Source organism: Ranitomeya imitator, chromosome 6 (assembly GCF_032444005.1).
Source record: "Ranitomeya imitator isolate aRanImi1 chromosome 6, aRanImi1.pri, whole genome shotgun sequence".
NCBI lineage: Eukaryota > Metazoa > Chordata > Amphibia > Anura > Dendrobatidae > Ranitomeya > Ranitomeya imitator.
The window spans coordinates 492,479,747-492,503,698 of NC_091287.1; positions in this window are offsets into that span (position 1 = coordinate 492,479,747).

Below are 23,952 nucleotides of genomic sequence, written 5' to 3' on the forward strand. Positions count from 1 at the left end.
CTGGATATCTTTGAGAAATGGCTTTCTTCTTGCCACTCTTCCATAAAGGCCAGATTTGTGCAGTGAACGACTGATTGTTGTCCTATGGACAGACTGTCCCACCTCAGCTGTAGATCTCTGCAGTTCATCCAGAGTGATCATGGGCCTCTTGGCTGCATCTCTGATCAGTCTTCTCCTTGTTTGAGATGAAGGTTTAGAGGGACGGCCAGGTCTTGGTAGATTTGCAGTGGTATGATACTCCTTCCATTTCAATATGATCGCTTGCACAGTGCTCCTTGGGATGTTTAAAGTTTTGGAAATCATTTTGTAACCAAATCAGGCTTTAAACTTCTCCACAACAGTATCACGGACCTGCCTGTTGTGTTCCTTGGTCTTCATGATGCTCTCTGTGCAGGTGGATTATATTTATCATCATTAGGCATTTAGGACAACATTGGATCATTCAGAGATCCACAATGAACTTCTGGGGGGTGAGTTTGCTGCACTGAAAGTGAAGGGGCCGAATAATATTGAACGCCCCACTTTTCAGTTTTTGAAATTCCACAAAAATGTAAAATAACCAATAAATTTCATTCAACTTCACAATTGTGTTCCACTTGTTGTTGATTCTTAACCAAAATTTACATTTGGTATCTTTATGTTTGAAGCATGATATGTGGGAAAAGGTTGAAAAGTTCTAGGGAGCCGAATACATTCGCAAAGCACTGTATATGTACATCTTGAAGAATATTTCCTTGGAAAACTATGTGTAAATTACATAGAGAATTGCTCTATTTAAAAGCTCATGTTAAAATCCCATTGCTATCTGATGTAAATCAGATGCTAGGTGTTAAAAATCAGATAGTACTCTCATGAAAAACGCATGACACTTGCATGACACTCGTCCGACTTTGCAGGAACAAAATTGAACCAATTTTAAAATCACTAGTGTGTCTCCGGCCTGACTGTGCATCTGAGGGTGCACATTCTGCTGAAAATGGCACTGGTGTTGGCAAAACCCATGATACCACAGGCCCGGTTGCATCCACTGCGACAGCAATCATTATGCCCCATTATAGATAGATATTGACAAATAGCTAATATTATACCTCCAAATCTCCATAATTATGCCAAATTTTGGCACCCGGGACATGATGATATTTCCCAGTAAACTATCAAAAATCAACAACTTTATTCTATAACTAATGTTCACATCATGTTCGCTCTTACGTTCGGTGGCTCTGTCTGGGCTTAAGTCTGAACCCCTGCAAAACGGGAATCGGGCATATGCGCCAACAGGGCCATTGACTATAATGATGCATATGGAGTCACAGTGTTCTCTGTCGTATGCTATTTTCAGCCTTTTACGCCTATTGGAGGAGGGCAGCAATACGCAGTAAATTATGTCTTTCTGCCTGCCTCCACTAGGCATATATTCCCAAAAATTATGACAGAGCGCACTGTGACTCCAGGTGCATCATTATAGTCTATGGTCCCATCTGCGCATACGAGTGAATGCTGTTTTCGGCCCCAACGGAGCCTCTGAACGTAGTGGCAAACACCATGTGAACCCAGCCTTAGTTATAGCTACACCTGGGAATGCCGGGTAAGAAACGAGCTCATCATCACAATGGCTGCCACAGGGGTTGATTTTCAATTAACAATAGATCTATTTTTCCAGTTAATTTTTTACATTTTTACTTAATTATGTTTCATAATAGAATATTCTTGATGCTGGTTGACTTCAATGACTACACTTGGCACGTTGGGCTTACTGCGCCCTTGGGGTATTAAAGAATTTTTCATGCGCCAAATATGTTTAATTTCTGAGTCTGGAGGTAAAAGAGGATTATCCATTTAATTAAATATACAAACAAAGGTACTGAATAAAGCAGATCAAATGTCAATTGGATTTACCATGTATTATCCATAGGAATGTGACAAAGTATTATGTCCAACTCTGTTACACATGTGCTGTCATTTTTTCATGATGCTTTAAGGCATTTAAATGAAACTTACTCATTATAAATAGGATCCAATTCAAAACTGTCTAATAGGATTAATTGCAGAATTTACATCATTTCATATCCTTAGGATGGGTCATCAATATCAGACCGATGGGAGTCCAGCACTAGACAATTGAATCGGAGCTGAACTGCAGTTCTCGGCAGCTGCCACTACACAGGAGACAGAACGCCATTTTTCCTGACAGCTGAAAACAGACGATTTGTGGGGGTCCCAGGAATCGGCCCCCCAATCTGATATTGCTGACTTACTCTAAATAAGGCCATATTTTCGATCCGAGTGTAATCCAACATTAAAGACATAAAAAAAAATTCAGGAAACTACCAAAAACTAAAAAAAAAAACATTGAAAAAAGGAAAGTAAAAGAATCTGTGTGCACGTACCCTTATGCTGGCACATTCGAATAGGCAACATTTTCTTTATTTTATGGATAAAATAGCTGTATATAGGCTTGTTGTTGTAAGAAGAGTTTTTTTTTCACCCCTACATTTTTGTGCTTTTTTATTTTTCCACCGACATTGCTAAATGAGGGCTTGTTTTTCGGCAGGACAAATTATATTTTTGAATTACACCATTCATTTTACCATATAATGTACCGAAAAATGGAAGAAAAATTGGAGGTGGGATGAAATGGTTATAAAACCTCTGCGATTGTTTTTTTTGGGCAGGATTTTCTCTTATCCGGTGTTCATTTTGCAGTAAAAAATTATATCGTAATAGGATTCTTCAGGCCAGTACAATTATAGAGATACTGTACATTTATACAGCTTTTTTTTATATTTTAGTGGTTCAAAGAATTTAAAACTTTGTAAAAAAAAAAATTTTTCTTGTGTTGGCATTTTTATGAGATAGGTAAAGTTTTGAGTGCCAACCTGAGATCTCTCTTAATATAATTTTGGGCTACATTTGACATTTTGATTACTGTTTATTGCATTTTTTGGGGAACTGTGATGAATGACAAAGGGCAATTCTGGTCTTTTTTTTTCCCTTTCCTTTTTCCTTTTTTAACATACGGTTTAATTAATTTTGTATTTAGATAGATCAGAATTTTTCAGTTGTAATGTTGGCAAACATAGTTTTATTTATTTTTGAACTGGGGAAAACATGGGTGTTGTAAACTTTTACATTTTTTAAAATATTTTTTAACACTTTTTTTTTTTAACTTTATTTCTTAGTGCCCTTAGGGAACTTGAACCTGTAATCCATATACCGCCCTTGACAAAGGACGTAATATTATTAAAAGGTTAATAAAAATCATTTTGGGATATATAGAATATATTGAATAACTTTCTTTTTTTTGGATGCAAAGGCTTTTTCTAATATTTTATGTTTATTCTATTTTATTTTTTTTTAGAATTTCAACAAGATTTACCGTAGTTTAATTTTGTTCGTGGTTGCAATCCAGTCCTAAAAATCTTTCACCTTAATAGAAATGCCAATCACAGCTTTTCCCTCCCGTGTTTTGCCTAATAGCCACTTTTGGAAAATGTTTTAGAAACCATGTCAGATCTCACCAAAGAGACAGTTTTCTCAAAGATGTTTACAGAATTATTGCAGATCTATTTTGCTGGCGGGAACCAACAAGACAAAGAGCGGAGCTGATGGTTGTGTCTGCCTGACACACAAAGGATGAAAATTAAGAATCTGAGACTTGCTAAGTTGTGTAATGGGCGATTTGTCCTCGGGCCTCACTCCGTAATGTATTGCATAATTGGACTTCTTTTGTCCCCTTCGTAGCGGCCTCAGGAGGTGACCCACTTTATAATAAAGATTTATCAAAATCAACTTCTGTTTGTATGTTTTTTTTTTCTGTCCACATTTACTTTTCTATATTGTTCATATTATGGTCGCAGTAACAGAGGACACAGTGACCCACATTTACCACGACCTGTTCTTTGGCGTACTTTGAACAAAATTTTAAAGGCAAGGTTTCTCAAACTTTTGTATCCAAAAAAAGAGTGACCTTATGTGCTACGCTCAACAGATTTTTTTTTTGGGACAGAATGTGATCGTGGCTGAGCAGTGCCATATTTGGGGTGAATTTCATATTGATATGCGCCATTTTTTTAACGCAAATTAATGGCCTAAAATAAGCTAAGTAAGAGAAAGGCCCTGATTTATCGAGGAGTTTTCGCCAGTTTGCTTGAAATTTTGGCCAGCTCCGCCAACTGTTTAACCACTTTGCGACCTTTGACGTACTTGTACGTCAACAGTCCTGCCCATGCCTTTGATGCAGGCTCTCGCGTTGAGTCCGCATCCTTCCCCACACCTAATCAGTGATTTAATCAGCCATCGTTTGCCTTTAAAAGCCACGGGTGGAGATGTTAACCTGCTAAATCCCGGTGTCAATCTCTGACAGCATGGGCACGCGCCATTGCACGCTCCCATCAACATGCCAGCGATGTGGTTGCGGGGCACCAATGGGTTGTTATGACAGCTGGGGGTCTGCTGTTGACCCTCGTGCCTGCCATTAAGAACCTCCTGTGAATGTCGGCTCCTGGCCGGAGTTCATAGGAAGTCGTGATTTCTCCATACATAATAGAGCTGAAGCACTGCTATGTGTAGAACAAGTGATTGGATGATCGCAGCTTCAAGTCCCCCAAAGGGACTATTAAATACAGTTTAAATAAAAAAAAAAGTTTTAAAAAGTATGGAAAAAAAAGAAAAAAAAACCCCAAATGCTCAAATTACCCATTTCCCCATTGAAAATAATTCAATTAAAAAAATACACATATTTGGCATTGCTATGTTCAGAAATGTCTGATTAAGCAAAAATAAATTAATCCAATTCGTAAATTGCATAACAAAAAAAAGAATCAAATTGCCAAAATTTATTTTTTTGGGCCACTGCAACATTGCAATAAGAGACGATCAAAACACAATATCTACTCCAAAATGGTATCAGTAAAAACTTCAGCTCAAGGCACAAAAAAATAAGCCCTCACACAGCCATATAGCCCAAAAAATTAAAACGTTAAGAGTCTCAGAAAACGGGTCCATGAAAAAATATGGCAGCACTTAGATGACATCCGAGTGCGGTATGATTATCACAGACAATCACATAAGAGAAGGTGCAAAAACTTTTTTTTTTTCTCACTACGTACGATAAAAACTAATGTCACTAATTAAAGTCTGATCAAAATAATTGGCCTATTTTGTTTTTCTCACACATGAGAAAAACAGACGTTTGAATGAGGCCTAAGAGTCTAACTGGATCTTAGTGCATAGAAGCACATGTGGGGGGAAAAGAAACTTAGGTGTCAATTTTGATAAAAAAGAAAGAGTAGGTCACCTGCCTTAGGCCGGTTTCACACGTCAGTGGCTCCGGTACATGAGGTGACAGTTTCCTCACGTACCAGAGCCACTGACACATATAGACACATTAAAATCAATGCATCTGTGCAGATGTTATTGATTTTTTGCGGACCGTGTCTCCGTGTGCCAAACACGGAGACATGTCAGTGTTCGTGGGAGCGCACGGATTACACGGACCCATTAAAGTCAATGGGTCCGTGTAGAACACGTACCGCACACGGACGTTGTCCGTGTGCAGTCCGTGTGCCGTGCAGGAGACAGCGCTACAGTAAGCGCTGTCCCCCCCACTGGTGCTGAAGCCGCCATTCATATCTTCCCTGCAGCAGCGTTTGCTGTAGAGAAGATATGAATAAGGCCGGCGTCACACTTGCGAGTTTTACGGACGTAAGAGCGCAGAAACTACATCCGTAAAACTCGCAGAACATACGGCAAAATTATTCTCTATGCCCCTGCTCCTATCTGCCGTATTAAACTGATCAGTATTATACGGCTTTCTACGGCCGTAGAAAATCGCAGCATGCTGCGTTTGTCACCGTATTGCACAAATAAAACGTCAATGAAAGTCTATGGAAGCCCCAAAAATACGGATCACACACGGACCAGCAGTGTGACTTGCGAGAAATACGCAGCGGTGTTAGCGAGAAAAGCCGGTAATTCATTGCGGTGTACAGTAAAATCACACTGACAGCTTCCAGTAGAATAAATGTGTACACATAGAATAGGTATATATATATATATATATATATATATATTAGTGAGACACATATATATATATATTAATATTTCTTCCAGCGCTAGACAGCTTTAAAGCCGGTAATTCAATTACCTTCTTTTGCTTTCTCCTTCCTAAACCCGACATGATATGAGACATGGTTTACATACAGTAAACCATGTCTTCTCCCCCTTTTTTTTGCATATTCCACACTACTAATGTTAGTAGTGTGTATATGCAAAATTTGGCCGTTCTATCTACTAAATTAAAGGGTTAAATGGCGGAAAAAATTGGCGTGGACTCCCGCGCAATTTTCTCCGCCAGAGTAGTAAAGCCAGTGACTGAGGGCAGATATTAATAGCCTGGAGAGGGTCCACGGTTATTGGCCCCCCCCTGGCTAAAAACACCTGCCCCCAGCCACCCCAGAAAAGGCACATCTGGAAGATGCGCCAATTCTGGCACTTGGCCACTCTCTTCCCATTCCCGTGTAGTGGTGGGACATGGGGTAATGAAGGGTTAATGCCACCTTGCTATTGTAAGGTGACATTAAGCCAAATTAATAATGGAGAGGCGTCAATTATGACACCTATCCATTATTAACCCAATAGTAGTAAAGGGTTAAAAAAATACACAAACACATTATTAAAAATTATTTTAATGAAATAAAAACAAAGGTTGTTGTAATATTTTATTGAACGCCCATTCCAATCACTGAAGACCCTCGTTCTGTAAAAAAAAAAAAAAAAACAACAACAATATCCTTACCTTCCGCAGATCTGTAAAGTCCAACGATGTAAATCCATCTGAAGGGGTTAAAATATTTTGCAGCCACGAGCTGTGCTAATGCATTGATGCTCGTGGCTGCAAAACCCCGGAGAATGTAGGTAAAGTAGGTCGTTGACCTATATTTACCTGCATTTGCGGTGAGGCGCCCTCTGCTGGTTGTTCCTAGATCGTGGGAACTTTCCTAGAAAGCTCCCAGGCTCGAGTTCATAAGAGGCGCCCTCTGCTGGTTGTCCTCATATGAACTCGAGCCTGGGAGCTTTCTAGGAAAGTTCCCACGATCTAGGAACAGCCAGCAGAGGGCGCCTCACCGCAAATGCAGGTAAATATAGGTCAATGACCTACTTTAACTACATTCTCCGGGGTTTTGCAGACATGAGCAGCTGCATTAGCGGAGATCGTGGCTGCAAAATATTTTAACCCCTTCAGAAGGATTTACATCGTTGGACGTGACAGATCCTCGGAAGGTATGTATATTGTTGGTTTATTATTTTTTTTTTATTTACAGATCGAGGGGCTTCAGTGAGTGGATTGAGAGTAGAATAAATTAATACAACAACCTTTGTTATTTTTTCATTAAATAAATTTTTAATAATGTGTGTGTGTGTGTTTTTTTAACCCTTTACTAGTATTGGATTAATAATGGATAGGTGTCATAATTGACGCCTCTCCATTATTAATTTGGCTTAATGTCACCTTACAATAGCAAGGTGACATTAACCCTTCATTACCCCATATCCCACCACTACACGGGAATGGGAAGAGAGTGCCTTTTCTGGGGTGGCTGGGGGCAGGTGTTTTTAGCCAGGGGGGGGGGGGGGCAATAACCGTGGACCCTCTCCAGGCTATTAATATCTGCCCTCAGTCACTGGCTTTACTACTCTGGCGGAGAAAATTGTGCGGGAGCCCACGCCAATTTTTTCCGCCATTTAACCCCTTAATTTACTAGCTAGAACGGCCAAATTTTGCATAGACACACTACTAACATTAGTAGTGTGGAATATGCAAAAAAAATGGTGATATGAGATGGTTTACTGTATGTAAACCAGGTCTCATATCATGTCGGGTTTAGGAAGGAGAAAGCAAAAGCCGGTAATTGAATTGCCGGCTTTCTGCTATATCGCGCTGGATGAAATATTAATATATATACATATATGTGTCTACTGACATGGATACATGGATCCCTTGTATAGCCGTATGTCGGTTTTGCAAGCCTGCGATAAAAACACGCAGTACGGATGACATACGGATTACATACGGAGGATGCCATGCGCAAAAAACGCTGAAACACCCTGCCTACGGAGGAGCTACGGACCACTAATTTCGGGACTTTTCAGCGTATTACGGCCGTAATATATGGACCGTATTTTCATGCGCTGTGTGTGATGCCGGCCTAATCGTGTTTACAATAATGCTTCATGTCCCCACCCCCTGTGCGCCTCTCCCCCCCCCGCTGTTCTTAAAATACTCACCCGGCTCGCTCCCTCCTGTCCTGGCCGCACCTTCTACTGTATGAGCGGTCACGTGGGGCCGCCGATTACAGTCATGAATATGCGGCTCCACCTCCCATAGGGGTGGAGCCGCATATTCATTACTGTAAATGAGCGGCCCCACGTGAACGCTCATACAGTAGAAGGTGCGGCCAGGACAGGAAGCAGCGCCAGCGAGGGAGCGAGCCGGGTGAGTATTTTAAGAACAGCGAGGGGGGGGTGCACAGGGGGTGGGGACATGGAGCTTTATTTTAAACACGATTATTCATATCTTCTCTAGAGCAAACGCTGCTGCAGGGAAGATATGAATCGCGGCTTCAGCACCAGATGCTGGTGCGTGTGGTACCCAGCACGGTGCGTGTGGTACCCAGTGGGCACACGGGCGACACACATGTGCCGCACGTGTGCCACACTGATGTGCCACAGAAACGCACGGGCACATGGACACGGATAATTCCGGTACCGATTTTCTGGTACCGGAATTATCTGGACGTGTGGGACTGCCCTTAAAGGGGTTGTCCGGCCTTAGGTTATAAGTCTGCAGTCATTTTCTCTGGCTTCAGACTTGTGAATCCTCACATCATGCACTGCTCACTCTGAGCATTCTCTGGTGACGGAAGCGGGCGGTCATGTGACAGCCAGGGCTGGCTCCAGGTTTTCATGGGCCCTTGGCGAAAGAGTCCCGGTGGGCCCCTTTAACACATACCACAATTCATAATGCACGGATACGGCAGAGAAATATAGGTATAGTACAATACCAAAGATTTCACTTACTTCTTACATTACATGAGTGATATCTATTGTGCATTCTACATTTGCTCAGAAACCGGACAGTATAGCCCTCTATACAGAATAATGAGCCCCATATATTGCTCCAAACAGAATAATGAGCCCAATATTATGCTCCATACAGTATAGTGAGCCACATATAATTCTCCATACAGTATATGATGGGCCCCATCTATTGCTCCATATATAATGTGCCTCATATAATGCTCCATACAGTATATGATCGGCACCATACAGTATACTGTGTCCCATATATTGCTCCATACAGAATGGGCCCCATATGATGCTCCATACAGAATGGGCCCTATATAATACTCCTTACAGAATGGGTCCCATATAATGCTCCAAAAATAATTGGCCCCATAAGATGCTCCATGTATAATGGGCCCCAAATAATGCTCCATATATAATTGGCCATATAAAATGATCCATATATAATTAGTCCCATAAGATGCTTCATATATTATTGGCCCCATATACTGCTCCATATTGAATTGGCCACATAAGATGCTCCATATTAAATTGGCCCCATGTTATGCTCCCTATAGAATTGGCCCCATAAGATGCTCCCTATATTATTGGCCCCATGAGATACTCCATATAGAATTAGCCCCATATAATGCTCCATATATGGGCCCCTTCTGATGGTCTCCATATACAGTGGGGCAAAAAAGTATTTAGTCAGTCAGCAATAGTGCAAGTTCCACCACTTAAAAAGATGAGAGGCGTCTGTAATTTACATCATAAGTAGACCTCAACTATGGGAGACAAACTGAGAAAAAAAATCCAGAAAATCACATTGTCTGTTATTTTAACAATTTATTTGCATATTATGGTGGAAAATAAGTATTTGGTCAGAAACAAACAATCAAGATTTCAGGCTCTCACAGACCTGTAACTTCTTCTTTAAGAGTCTCCTCTTTCCTCCACTCATTACCTGTAGTAATGGCACCTGTTTAAACTTGTTATCAGTATAAAAAGACACCTGTGCACACCCTCAAACAGTCTGACTCCAAACTCCACTATGGTGAAGACCAAAGAGCTGTCAAAGGACAACAGAAACAAAATTGTAGCCCTGCACCAGGCTGGGAAGACTGAATCTGCAATAGCCAACCAGCTTGGAGTGAAGAAATCAACAGTGGGAGCAATAATTAGAAAATGGAAGACATACAAGACCACTGATAATCTCCCTCGATCTGGGGCTCCACGCAAAATCCCACCCCGTGGGGTCAGAATGATCACAAGAACGGTGAGCAAAGATCCCAGAACCACGCGGGGGGACCTAGTGAATGAACTGCAGAGAGCTGGGACCAATGTAACAAGGCCTACCATAAGTAACACACTACGCCACCATGGACTCAGATCCTGCAGTGCCAGACGTGTCCCACTGCTAAAGCCAGTACATGTCCGGGCCCGTTTGAAGTTTGCTAGAGAGCATTTGGATGATCCAGAGGAGTTTTGGGAGAATGTCTTATGGTCTGATGAAACCAAACTGGAACTGTTTGGTAGAAACACAACTTGTCGTGTTTGGAGGAAAAAGAATACTGAGTTGCATCCATCAAACACCATACCTACTGTAAAGCATGGTGGTGGAAACATCATGCTTTGGGGCTGTTTCTCTGCAAAGGGGCCAGGACGACTTATCCGGGTACATGAAAGAATGAATGGGGCCATGTATCGTGAGATTTTGAGTGCAAACCTCCTTCCATCAGCAAGGGCATTGAAGATGAAACATGGCTGGGTCTTTCAACATGACAATGATCCAAAGCACACCGCCAGGGCAACGAAGGAGTGGCTTCGTAAGAAGCATTTCAAGGTCCTGGAGTGGCCTAGCCAGTCTCCAGATCTCAACCCTATAGAAAACCTTTGGAGGGAGTTGAAAGTCCGTGTTGCCAAGCGAAAAGCAAAAAACATCACTGCTCTAGAGGAGATCTGCATGGAGGAATGGGCCAACATACCAACAACAGTGTGTGGCAACCTTGTGAAGACTTACAGAAAACGTTTGACCTCTGTCATTGCCAAACAAGGATATATTACAAAGTATTGAGATTAAATTTTGTTTCTGACCAAATACTTATTTTCCACCATAATATGCAAATAAATTGTTAAAAAAACAGACAATGTGATTTTCTGGATTTTTTTTTCTCAGTTTGTCTCCCATAGTTGAGGTCTACCTATGATGTAAATTACAGACGCCTCTCATCTTTTTAAGTGGTGGAACTTGCACTATTGCTGACTGACTAAATACTTTTTTGCCCCACTGTATTGCTCCAAATATTAAAAAAAAAAATTAAATACTCACCTCTTATTGCTTGTCGCTGCTTTGCTCTGGACTCCTCACCGTCGGCGTCTTCCTGCTCTCTGTGCTGCGACTGCTCAGGCAGAGGGCGCGTGCTGGTGACATCATCGCGCCCTCTGACCTGAATGTCACAGGCAGAGGATGGAAGACGCTGCAGTGCTGGAACCGGGAGAGGTAAGTATCGCAAGTGCCGGGGCCCGGAGCAGCCGGGGGGTCCACTCGCGGGGGCCGGCACTATTGCGTGCCAGTGTCCCCGACGGTGAGTGGGCCCCTGTTATGAACTGGTGGTTTAGGAGCAACATGGGACGAGCTCTGAAGGAGGTGGTACCTGTACTGACCGCAGTCCCTAAGCTCAACACAACACTAGAAGTAGCCGTGGGATGCTCCTGTCACTCCCTAGGCACCTCGTCGCAGCCTGAGAACTAACTTCCCCTAAAGATAGAAACAGGAAAACTATCTTGCCTCAGAGAAAATCCCCAAAGGATAGATAGCCCCCCACAAGTAATGACTGTGAGTGGAGAGGGAAAAAACATACGTAGAATGAAATCAGGATGTAGCACAGGAGGCCAGTCTAGCTAGATAGAAAGGACAGGACGGAATACTGTGCGGTCAGTATAAAAACTACAAAAATCCACACAGAGTTTACAAAAATCTCCACACCTGACTAAAGGTGTGGAGGGTAAATCTGCTTCCCAGAGCTTCCAGCTTAACTGAATTAATCCATACTGATAAGCTGGACAAAACATAGTATGCACAGAACGAATAAGTCCACAACATGTGGACAGAAAAGAGCAAGGAGAGGACTTATCTTTGCAGAACTGGTCAGGATATCAGGGAAATCCAAGAGAGATGTGAATCCAACCAGGAACCATTGACAAGTGGCACTGGCTGAAGGGAAGAGCCAGGCATAAATAACCGATATGAAAGACAATCAGTGGAAGCAGCTGCAGACTGCTAAATCCAAGGAGCAGCAATTCCACTCAAAACCACCGGAGGGAGCCCAAGAGCAGAACTCACAAAAGTGCCACTTACAACCACTGGAGGGAGCCCAAGAGCGGAATTCACAACAGTACCCCCCCTTGAGGAGGGGTCTCCGAACCCTCACCAGAGCCCCCAGGCCGATCAGGACGAGCCAAGTGAAAAGCATGAACCAAATCGGCGGTATGGACATCGGAGGCAACAACCCAAGAATTATCCTCCTGGCCATAACCCTTCCACTTGACAAGATACTGAAGCCTCCGCCTCGAAAAACGAGAATCCAAAATTTTCTCAACCTCATATTCCAACTTTCCCTCAACCAACACCGGGGCAGGAAGATCAACCGAGGGAACAACGGGCACCACATATCTCCGCAACAAAGATCTATGGAAAACATTATGAATGGCAAAAGAGGCTGGAAGAGCCAAACGAAAAGACACCGGATTGATAATTTCAGAAATCTTATAAGGACCAATAAACCGAGGCTTAAACTTAGGGGAAGAAACCTTCATAGGAACATGACGAGAAGACAACCAAACCAAATTGCCCACACGAAGCCGGGGACCAACACACCTATGGCGGTTAGCAAAACGTTGAGCCTTTTCCTGAGACAACGTCAAATTGTCCACCACATGAGTCCAAATCTGCTGCAGCCTGTCCACCACAGAATCCACACCAGGACAATCAGAAGGCTCAATCTGCCCCGAAGAAAAACGAGGATGAAAACCAAAATTACAAAAGAAAGGTGAAACCAAAGTAGCCGAACTAGCCCTATTATTAAGGGCAAACTCGGCCAACGGCAAGAAAGCCACCCAATAATCCTGATCAGCAGACACAAAGCATCTCAAATAGGTTTCCAAGGTCTGATTAGTTCGCTCAGTTTGGCCATTAGTCTGAGGATGAAACGCCGAAGAAAAAGACAAATCAATGCCCATCCTAGCACAAAAGGCCCGCCAAAACCTAGAGACAAACTGAGAACTTCTGTCAGACACAATATTCTCCGGAATGCCATGCAAACGAACCACATGCTGGAAAAACAATGGAACCAAATCTGAGGAGGAAGGCAACTTAGGCAAAGGTACCAGATGGACCATTTTAGAGAACCGGTCACAAACAACCCAGATAACAGACATCTTCTGGGAAACAGGAAGATCCGAAATAAAATCCATGGAAATATGCGTCCAGGGCCTCTCAGGGACCGGCAAAGGCAAAAGCAACCCACTAGCGCGGGAACAGCAAGGCTTGGCCCGGGCGCAAGTCCCACAGGACTGCACAAAAGCACGCACATCCCGCGACAAAGAAGGCCACCGAAAGGACCTAGGAACCAAATCTCTGGTACCAAAAATCCCAGGATGACCAGCCAACACTGAACAATGAACCTCAGAAATTACCTTACTTGTCCATCTATCAGGAACAAACAGCTTCCCCACTGGACAGCGGTCAGGCTTATCAGCCTGAAATTCCCGAAGCACCCGCCGCAAATCAGGGGAGATGGCAGAAAGAATCACCCCTTCCTTAAGAATGCCAACCGGCTCAAGGACTCCAGGAGAATCAGGCAAAAAACTCCTAGAGAGGGCATCAGCCTTAACATTCTTAGATCCCGGAAGATACGAGACCACAAAATCAAAACGGGAGAAAAACAGGGACCATCGAGCCTGTCTAGGATTCAGCCGCTTGGACGACTCAAGGTAAATCAGATTCTTATGATCAGTCAAGACCACCACGCGGTGCTTAGCTCCCTCAAGCCAATGTCGCCACTCCTCAAACGCCCACTTCATAGCCAACAACTCCCGATTGCCGACATCATAATTGCGTTCCACAGGCGAAAACTTTCTGGAAAAAAAAGCACACGGTTTCATCAAAGAACCATCAGAATCCCTCTGAGACAAAACGGCCCCTGCCCCAATCTCAGAAGCGTCAACCTCAACCTGAAAAGGAAGAAAAACATCCGGCTGACGCAACACAGGGGCAGAAGTAAATCAGCGTTTAAGCTCCCGAAAGGCCTCAACAGCGGCAGAGGACCAATTCGTCACATCAGCGCCTTTCTTCGTCAAATCAATAAGGGGCTTAGCCACACTGGAAAAGTTGGCAATGAAACAGCGATAGAAATTAGAAAGCCCAAAAATTTTTGAAGGCTCTTCACAGATGTGGGTTGAATCCAGTCATGAATAGCTTGGACCTTAACAGGATCCATTTCCATAGACGAGGGAGAAAAACTAAAACCCAAAAAAGAGACCTTCTGAACTCCGAATAGGCACTTAGACCCCGTCACAAATAAAGCATTATCACGAAGGATCTGGAATACCATCCTGACCTGCTTCACATGAGACTCCCAATCATCGGAAAAAATCAAAATATCATCCAAATATACAACCATGAATTTATCAAGATAATTGCGGAAAATATCATGCATGAAAGATTGGAACACAGATGGAGCATTAAAGAGCCCGAATGGCATCACGAGGTATTCAAAATGGCCTTCGGGCGTATTAAATGCAGTTTTCCATTCGTCACCCTGTTTAATACGAACAAGATTATATGCCCCTCGAAGGTCAATCTTAGTAAACCAACTAGCCCCCTTAATCTGAGCAAACAAGTCAAAAAGCAAAGGCAAGGGGTATTGGAATTTGACCGTGATCTTATTAAGAAGACGATAATCTATACAGGGTCTCAAGGAGCCATCCTTCTTAGCAACAAAAAAGAAACCCGCTCCCAATGGTGACGAAGACGGCCGAATATGCCCCTTCTCCAAAGATTCCTTAACATAACTCCGCATGGCGGCATGCTCTGGCACAGACAGATTGAAAAGTCGGCCCTTAGGGAACTTACAACCTGGAATCAAGTTAATAGCACAATCACAGTCCCTATGTGGAGGAAGGGAACTGGACTTGGGCTCATCAAATACATCCTGGAAGTCAGACAAAAACTCAGGGTCCTCAGAAGAGGGGGAAGAGGAAATTGACATCAAAGGAACGTCACAATGTACCCCTTGACAACCCCAACTAGTCACAGACATAGTTTTCCAATCCAGCACCGGATTATGTTCCTGTAACCATGGAAAACCCAGTACAACAACATCATGCAGGTTATGCAACACCAGAAAATGGCAATCTTCCTGATGTGCTGGAGCCATGTACATGGTCATCTGCGTCCAGTACTGAGGTTTATCCTTGGCCAATGGTGTAGCATCAATGCCCCTCAAAGGAATAGGGCTCTGCAAAGGCTGCAAGGAAAAACCACAGCGCCTGCCCACACCACTAATTGGAAGAAATCTGCCAATCAATGGTAGGGTGTAACACCCCAGGTAACCGGTTGTTACAGTGATGTTGCCTTCCTTTCGGGGAGGGTGATGTCATGCTTAGAAGCAAGGAGGATTCCCTTTAACAAGTAATACATCTACATGCAACACATTCTGAATCCAGGCCAGAAGGGGGAGCTCTGAACCCAGATTCAGGGGTGCTTCCCCAGCTATATATATTCTGGTCTGGAGAAGGAGTTAGCTAGTTGGAGTCAGTTGGAGAGAGAAGTTGGAGGAGAGAGGAGTGAGAGCAAAGAGTGGGGCCGTGCAGCCACGTGTGAAGCTGCAGCTCCAAGACAGAAGAGAACCAGACAGGTTGCATTATTAGCAAGTGTGAGAGGGGAGAAGCAAAGGAGAATCAAGGAGTTTGGAGAGGAACTGTGACCGGGCACCCTTCAAGCGCAGGAACCGGGCATCGGGAGCCCGAGGCTGTGTCACACTACACGTCCCACAGCAGAACCGGAGGGCAGAAGACTTTATGTAGTCTGTCCGCACCCACACCCAAAGGTGCAGCAATACACAGAGCGCCCGGGTCATTATAGAGACCCTGTAAAAAGGCTCGCATTGCCCACCATATGGGGTACTGTCCCAGGACCTGAGAGAGGACCTTGTAAGGGAGCCGCAGGCAGCAAGGACCTCGCAAAAGAGCGCCAGAAGGAAGGGTTACAAACCTCACCTGGGAGAGGGATCCACCATTTACCGCAGGCCGACCGGACCGCATCACCACCTGTTGCTGGTACCCTGGACTGTGGCTTACTACAACCAGTAAACCAGGTAAAGAGATTGTAACCCTGTGTCCTCCTTTTATTTTCGGCATCACACCATTCTTACCAAACACACAGGGAGCCCTGGGGACCCTGCTTCACCTGTGGGAAGCAAGAACATCTTTGCAGCAGCACCATCACCCCCAGAGGACCCCTTTTAGCAGTGTCGGTTACCCTTGACCGAGTACCACAGGTGGTGTCATGAACTTTTATTATTTTTACAACCCCTTTAAAGACTGTTTCTTTTACTTGGCCGCCCTGGGCCACGGATCGGGCCTCCGCCACCGTGACCTCCCCTTTAATAACGACCAGACTCGGTACTGAGTACCCCACGGCCCTGGTGGGCGTTCCAGGGGAGGGGTTATACAGATCTCATGAATCTGGAGGGCTTCATGGAAGCAGGTTTACTTAACATAGTAACATAGTAACATAGTTAGTAAGGCCGAAAAAAGACATTTGTCCATCCAGTTCAGCCTATATTCCATCATAATAAATCCCCAGATCTACGTCCTTCTACAGAACCAAATAATTGTAAGATACAATATTGTGCTGCTCCAGGAAGACATCCAGGCCTCTCTTGAACCCCTCGACTGAGTTCGCCATCACCACCTCCTCAGGCAAGCAATTCCAGATTCTCACTGCCCTAACAGTAAAGAATCCTCTTCTATGTTGGTGGAAAAACCTTCTCTCCTCCAGACGCAAAGAATGCCCCCTTGTGCCCGTCACCTTCCTTGGTATAAACAGATCCTCAGCGAGATATTTGTATTGTCCCCTTATATACTTATACATGGTTATTAGATCGCCCCTCAGTCGTCTTTTTTCTAGACTAAATAATCCTAATTTCGCTAATCTATCTGGGTATTGTAGTTCTCCCATCCCCTTTATTAATTTTGTTGCCCTCCTTTGTACTCTCTCTAGTTCCATTATATCCTTCCTGAGTACCGGTGCCCAAAACTGGACACAGTACTCCATGTGCGGTCTAACTAGGGATTTGTACAGAGGCAGTATAATGCTCTCATCATGTGTATCCAGACCTCTTTTAATGCACCCCATGATCCTGTTTGCCTTGGCAGCTGCTGCCTGGCACTGGCTGCTCCAGGTAAGTTTATCATTAACTAGGATCCCCAAGTCCTTCTCCCTGTCAGATTTACCCAGTGGTTTCCCATTCAGTGTGTAATGGTGATATTGATTCCTTCTTCCCATGTGTATAACCTTACATTTATCATTGTTAAACCTCATCTGCCACCTTTCAGCCCAAGTTTCCAACTTATCCAGATCCATCTGTAGCAGAATACTATCTTCTCTTGTATTAACTGCTTTACATAGTTTTGTATCAGCTGCAAATATCGATATTTTACTGTGTAAACCTTCTACCAGATCATTAATGAATATGTTGAAGAGAACAGGTCCCAATACCGACCCCTGCGGTACCCCACTGGTCACAGCGACCCAGTTAGAGACTATACCATTTATAACCACCCTCTGCTTTCTATCACTAAGCCAGTTACTAACCCATTTACACACATTTTCCCCCAGACCCAGCATTCTCATTTTGTGTACCAACCTCTTGTGCGGCACGGTATCAAACGCTTTGGAAAAATCGAGATATACCACGTCCAATGACTCCCCGTGGTCCAGCCTATAGCTTACCTCTTTATAAAAACTGATTAGATTGGTTTGACAGGAGCGATTTCTCATAAACCCATGCTGATATGGAGTTAAACAGTTATTCTCATTGAGATTATCCAGAATAACATCCCTCAGAAACCCTTCAAATATTTTACCAACAATAGAGGTTAGACTTACTGGCCTATAATTTCCAGGTTCACTTTTAGAGCCCTTTTTGAATATTGGCACCACATTTGCTATGCGCCAGTCCTGCGGAACAGACCCCGTCGCTATAGAGTCCCTAAAAATAAGAAATAATGGTTTATCTATTACATTACTTAGTTCTTTTAGTACTCGTGGGTGTATGCCATCCGGACCCGGAGATTTATCTATTTTAATCTTATTTAGCCGGTTTCGCACCTCTTCTTGGGTTAGATTGGTGACCCTTAATATAGGGTTTTCATTGTTTCTTGGGATTTCACCTAGCATTTCATTTTCCACCGTGAATACCGTGGAGAAGAAGGTGTTTAATATGTTAGCTTTTTCCTCGTCATCTACAACCATTCTTTCCTCACTATTTTTTAAGGGGCCTACATTTTCAGTTTTTATTCTTTTACTATTGATATAGTTGAAGAACAGTTTGGGATTAGTTTTACTCTCCTTAGCAATGTGCTTCTCTGTTTCCTTTTTGGCAGCTTTAATTAGTTTTTTAGATAAAGTATTTTTCTCCCTATAGATTTTTAGAGCTTCAGCGGTGCCATCCTGCTTTAGTAGTGCAAATGCTTTCTTTTTACTGTTAATTGCCTGTCTTACTTCTTTGTTTAGCCACATTGGGTTTTTCCTATTTCTAGTCCTTTTATTCCCACAAGGTATAAACCGCTTACACTGCCTATTTAGGATGTTCTTAAACATTTCCCATTTATTATCTGTATTCTTATTTCTGAGGATATTGTCCCAGTCTACCAGATTAAGGGCATCTCTAAGCTGGTCAAACTTTGCCTTCCTAAAGTTCAGTGTTTTTGTGACTCCCTGACAAGTCCACCTAGTGAAAGACAGGTGAAACTGCACAATATTGTGGTCGCTATTTCCTAGATGCCCGACCACCTGCAGATTTGTTATTCTGTCAGGTCTATTAGACAGTATTAGGTCTAAAAGTGCTGCTCCTCTGGTTGGATTCTGCACCAATTGTGAAAGATAATTTTTCTTGGTTATTAGCAGAAACCTGTTGCCTTTATGGGTTTCACAGGTTTCTGTTTCCCAGTTAATATCCGGGTAGTTAAAGTCCCCCATAACCAGGACCTCATTATGGGTTGTAGCTTCATCTATCTGCTTTAGAAGTAGACTTTCCATGGTTTCTGTTATATTTGGGGGTTTGTAACAGACCCCAATGAGAATTTTGTTACCATTTTTCCCTCCATGAATTTCGACCCATATGGACTCGACATCCTCATTTCCTTCGCTAATATCCTCCCTTAAAGTGGACTTTAGACAAGACTTTACATAGAGACAAACCCCTCCTCCTCTCCGATTTTTACGATCCTTTCTAAACAGACTGTAACCCTGTAAGTTAACTGCCCAGTCATAGCTTTCATCTAACCATGTCTCGGTTATTCCCACTATGTCAAAGTTACCTGTAGATATTTCTGCTTCTAGTTCTTCCATCTTGTTTGTCAGGCTTCTGGCGTTTGCGAGCATGCAGTTTAGAGGATTTTGTTTTGTTCCAATCTCCTCGCTGTGGATTGTTTTAGAAATGTTCTTACCTCCCTTCTGAGTATGTTTTCCTGGATCTTCTTTGTTCAAGTCTAATGTTTTTCTTCCCGTCCCCTCTTCTTCTAGTTTAACGCCCTCCTGATGAGTGTAGCGAGTCTTCTGGCGAATGTGTGTTTCCCAGGTTTGTTGAGGTGTAGTCCGTCTCTGGCGAGTAGTCCATCGTACAAGTAATTCACACCGTGGTCCAGGAATCCGAATCCTTGTTGTCTGCACCATCGTCTTAGCCAGTTGTTTGCATCAAGGATCCTGTTCCATCTCCTGGTGCCATGCCCGTCTACTGGAAGGATAGAAGAAAAAACTACCTGTGCATCCAGTTCCTTTACTTTCTTCCCCAACTCTTCAAAGTCTTTGTCATCAAGTAATAATTTCCTGCTGATAAAAGTGATTTTGACCAAGCAAGAAGTAAGTGAGACATCACTGTTATTTGTCTCTATAATATTTTTCCTCGGGTTTTTAATTCAGTCCCATTGCTACCGGGTTATAACTCCCAGCCCCTCATCATGCAGTTGGTCTTACTAACACTTAAAGAGGTTGTCCACTACTTTTACATTGCTGACCTATCCTCAGGATAGGGTATCAAAGTCTTTTCGGCCGAGGTTCGCCACTCTGCACCCCTGCTGATCAGCCGCTATCGGTGCCAGCGGTGGCCGGCCTGAAGTATCTACTTGTGGAGCTTGGCTATCTACTGGTAGTGGTCGCCATAGGGTACGAGACATCTACCTCCTATTCAATTCAACAGGAGACGGATGTGCAGTAAAAAGCCTCGGCCACTACAAACAGAGGAGTATCTAGGGTTTCTGGCACCCAGGGCAAGAATTCATTTTGGCCCCCCCCCCCCCTTCACCACCAAGGACATATGCGATTTTCACACTTATTCATGTACCGATGAGCTTCTCTCCCTAATGCTCTCAATGATCAGTGAAAAACTGAGAGAAGCAGGAAGAGAAGCTCGTTGTCACAGGACCACAAGTATGAAAGTCGCATGTGAGTGAAGTGTCCATGTGACGACTACTGGAACCTGCAGAGCTGAATCCTGACATTGCAGACTTCTGAATTCTCACAACTAATGCATTGCACATGCAGCGCCCCAGAGTCCTGGTCGTTGCAGTAATGTCGTTCTTCCACCAGGGGGAGCGATGTTACGTCTGATGGCACCAAAGGAGTTCGCCCTGCCAGGTATCACAGCCACACACACACTTCACATGCCGGCCACCAGGGGGAGCAAAAGGTTCTATCTATTAGGCCACTCCTCACACTTGGGTAAAACTGGGGGTTTGGTTAGGAAGTGAGTCAGTCGGAGTTGGAGCCAGGAGGAGGAGAGGAGAGGAGCAGACTGGGCTCGGCCCAGGAAGGGAAAGAAGGACACGGAGCTGCGCCTGCAACCCATGCGGCAGACTCCGAAGAAAGAACAAGAAAGGAAGTGTGCCGTAGTGAGTGAGCACAGAAGTCGTAGCAACAGGAGTAAAACACCAGTGGGAGACCAGCTAGGAGCAGGCTGCCTCCCACTGAGCGCAGATCCGGTAGCCGGAACACCGAGGGAGTAATAGACTCTACACTTTACTTCAGAGACCGGCAGGACAGTCGATTCCAAGTTGGCTGCCCGACCTAAGAACCTAAGCACACAAGGTGGCAACGCGGAGGAGGGGCGACGCTAGGGTCCCTATAAAATAGCCTCAAGCCACCACCGTCATACGGGTTTGTCCTATCCATCTTGGGGACAGAGAGAGAAGAGTAGCAAGAGTGAGGACCCTATGGGAGCTAATGCACGTAGGGACCTACTACGTTACTGTGAGCAAGGGGAGGGCTACTGATTTCCACCTGGATAGGGGGACTCTGGAATTTGCCATCAGACTGGCCAGACTCTGCCTACCCTGTCATCCGGCATCCTGGATTGTGGATGCTGAAGCCTTCAATAAAGGTAAAGAGACTGCACCCATTGTGTCCTCGTTAGTCACCGCGCCTTGCACCACCCACGATCACCATCTACACTTCTGGGAAGCCCTGGGGATATACTTCACCTGTGGGAAGGTATACCATCTAGGTATACCATTCCATCACCCCAGCGGACCCCTAAGCAGCGTCGGTCACCCTGACCGAATACCACAGGTGGCGTCACAAACACTACCGTAAACTACAAACTAAAACCCTTTTTATTGGGCGTCCCTCATAGGGCCACGGTCCGGGTCGGGCCACCGTGACATCCCAGCTGAGGGAACTGAAGGACCCGGTACCGAGAACCCCATTGCCCTTACTTGGGGGCGATCCACACACTTTTAGGATTCTCCCTTGCCTGTGGACGGTCATGTCAGCACAAGCATGCGATTTGTATATTTCTGACCACATTCCGACTAGACGTGCCCAGCCTCACTCAGTTCATTTTCATTGAGTGGAGCCACACATGTCTAGTCAGCACGTGACTGCATGTATGTAAATCGCCAGAACGAGAGAATCCTGACAGCATGCAGTGCGCACTGTGAGAATTCAGAAGTCTGCAGTCACAAAGAATGACTGCAGACTCATTACAAACCTGGACATCCCCTTTAAAGCTCCTTAACATAAATAAAACATGAGAGTTATTTAGCATCACACTGCAAAAGAGAACAACAAGGAATAGATCATAAAGAGGGGATCACCTGAGGCATTGGATCGAGTATAAAAGTGCAAATTTTATTTCTACGTATTATACAACACAAAAAACCCACAAAACACATATTAAAAACATTTAAAATGGTCACACATGTGACCTAAACACAATACCACATGGCTCATAATAAAGCCAACCCCCTGAAAAAAACTCCCCAATGATGATACAATAGAAAATCCTTGTGAATACAAGGTAAGGTATCTATGTGAACAGCACTATTGGCTCTAAAAGAGAGCAAAAAATCACATCACTGAGAAAGACTAAACTGTAGCAAATTGATACATAAGAAACACAATCCATAAATAACAGTTTATACTGTTGTTCATAGCATAGATCAGGTTGGATCCCTGTATTTCTGTGGTGCCCCCTTTCATCTATTAGGTTAGTAGTTTGTATGTGGTTGTTTTTTTTCTTCTGCATTTTCTGGGTGTGGCACACAGTTGGCCATCTGAACTTAATCTACAACTAGGCATTATTTATTACTGTTAAACGTGGGCATGGATCTAAGCTAGGGAAGCAGCGTGGAATAAACAAGTAGGCAGTATTTTTGAACATGACCCGCAAGCTGCAGCTACTAACAGCAATGGTGATATGGACTTTCAAGGAGTGTCAAGTGAGTTGATTGGATTGCACCAATCACTCATCAAAACATGGTGGAACATTAAAACCTAGAGGAATATAAGAAGGTGGGTCTGGTGTCCAGAGGGCTAAAGGTACCTTCACACATAACGATATCGTTAACGATATCGTTGCTTTTTGTGACGCAGCAACGATATCGTTAAGGAAATCGTTCTGTGTGACAGCGACCAACGATCAGGCCCCTGCTGGGAGATCGTTGGTCGCTGAGGAAAGTCCAGAAATTTATTTCGTCGCTGGACTCCCTGCAGACATCGCTGGATCGGCGTGTGTGACACCGATCCAGTGATGTCTTCACTGGTAACCAGGGTAAACATCGGGTTACTAAGCGCAGGGCCGCGCTTAGTAACCCGATGTTTACCCTGGTTACCAGCGTAAAAGTAAAAAAAAACAAACACTACATACTTACCTACCGCTGTCTGTCCCCGGCGCTCAGCTTCTCTGCACTCCTCCTACACTGGCTGTGAGCGTCGGTCAGCCGGAAAGCAGAGCGGTGACGTCACCGCTCTGCTTTCCGGCTGCTGTGCTCACAGTCAGTGCAGGAAAGCACAGCGCCAGGGACAGACAGCGGTAGGTAAGTATGTAGTGTTTGTTTTTTTTACTTTTACGATGGTAACCAGGGTAAACATCGGGTTACTAAGCGCGGCCCTGCGCTTAGTAACCCGATGTTTACCCTGGTTACCCGGGGACCTCGGGATCGTTGGTCGCTGGAGAGCTGTCTGTGTGACAGCTCTCCAGCGACCAAACAGCGACGCTGCAGCGATCGACATCATTGTCGGTATCGCTGCAGCGTCGCTGAGTGTGAAGGTACCTTTAGAGTCCAAATCTTTCCTGCTTGGGAAGCAGATGATGGCTTCCAGAA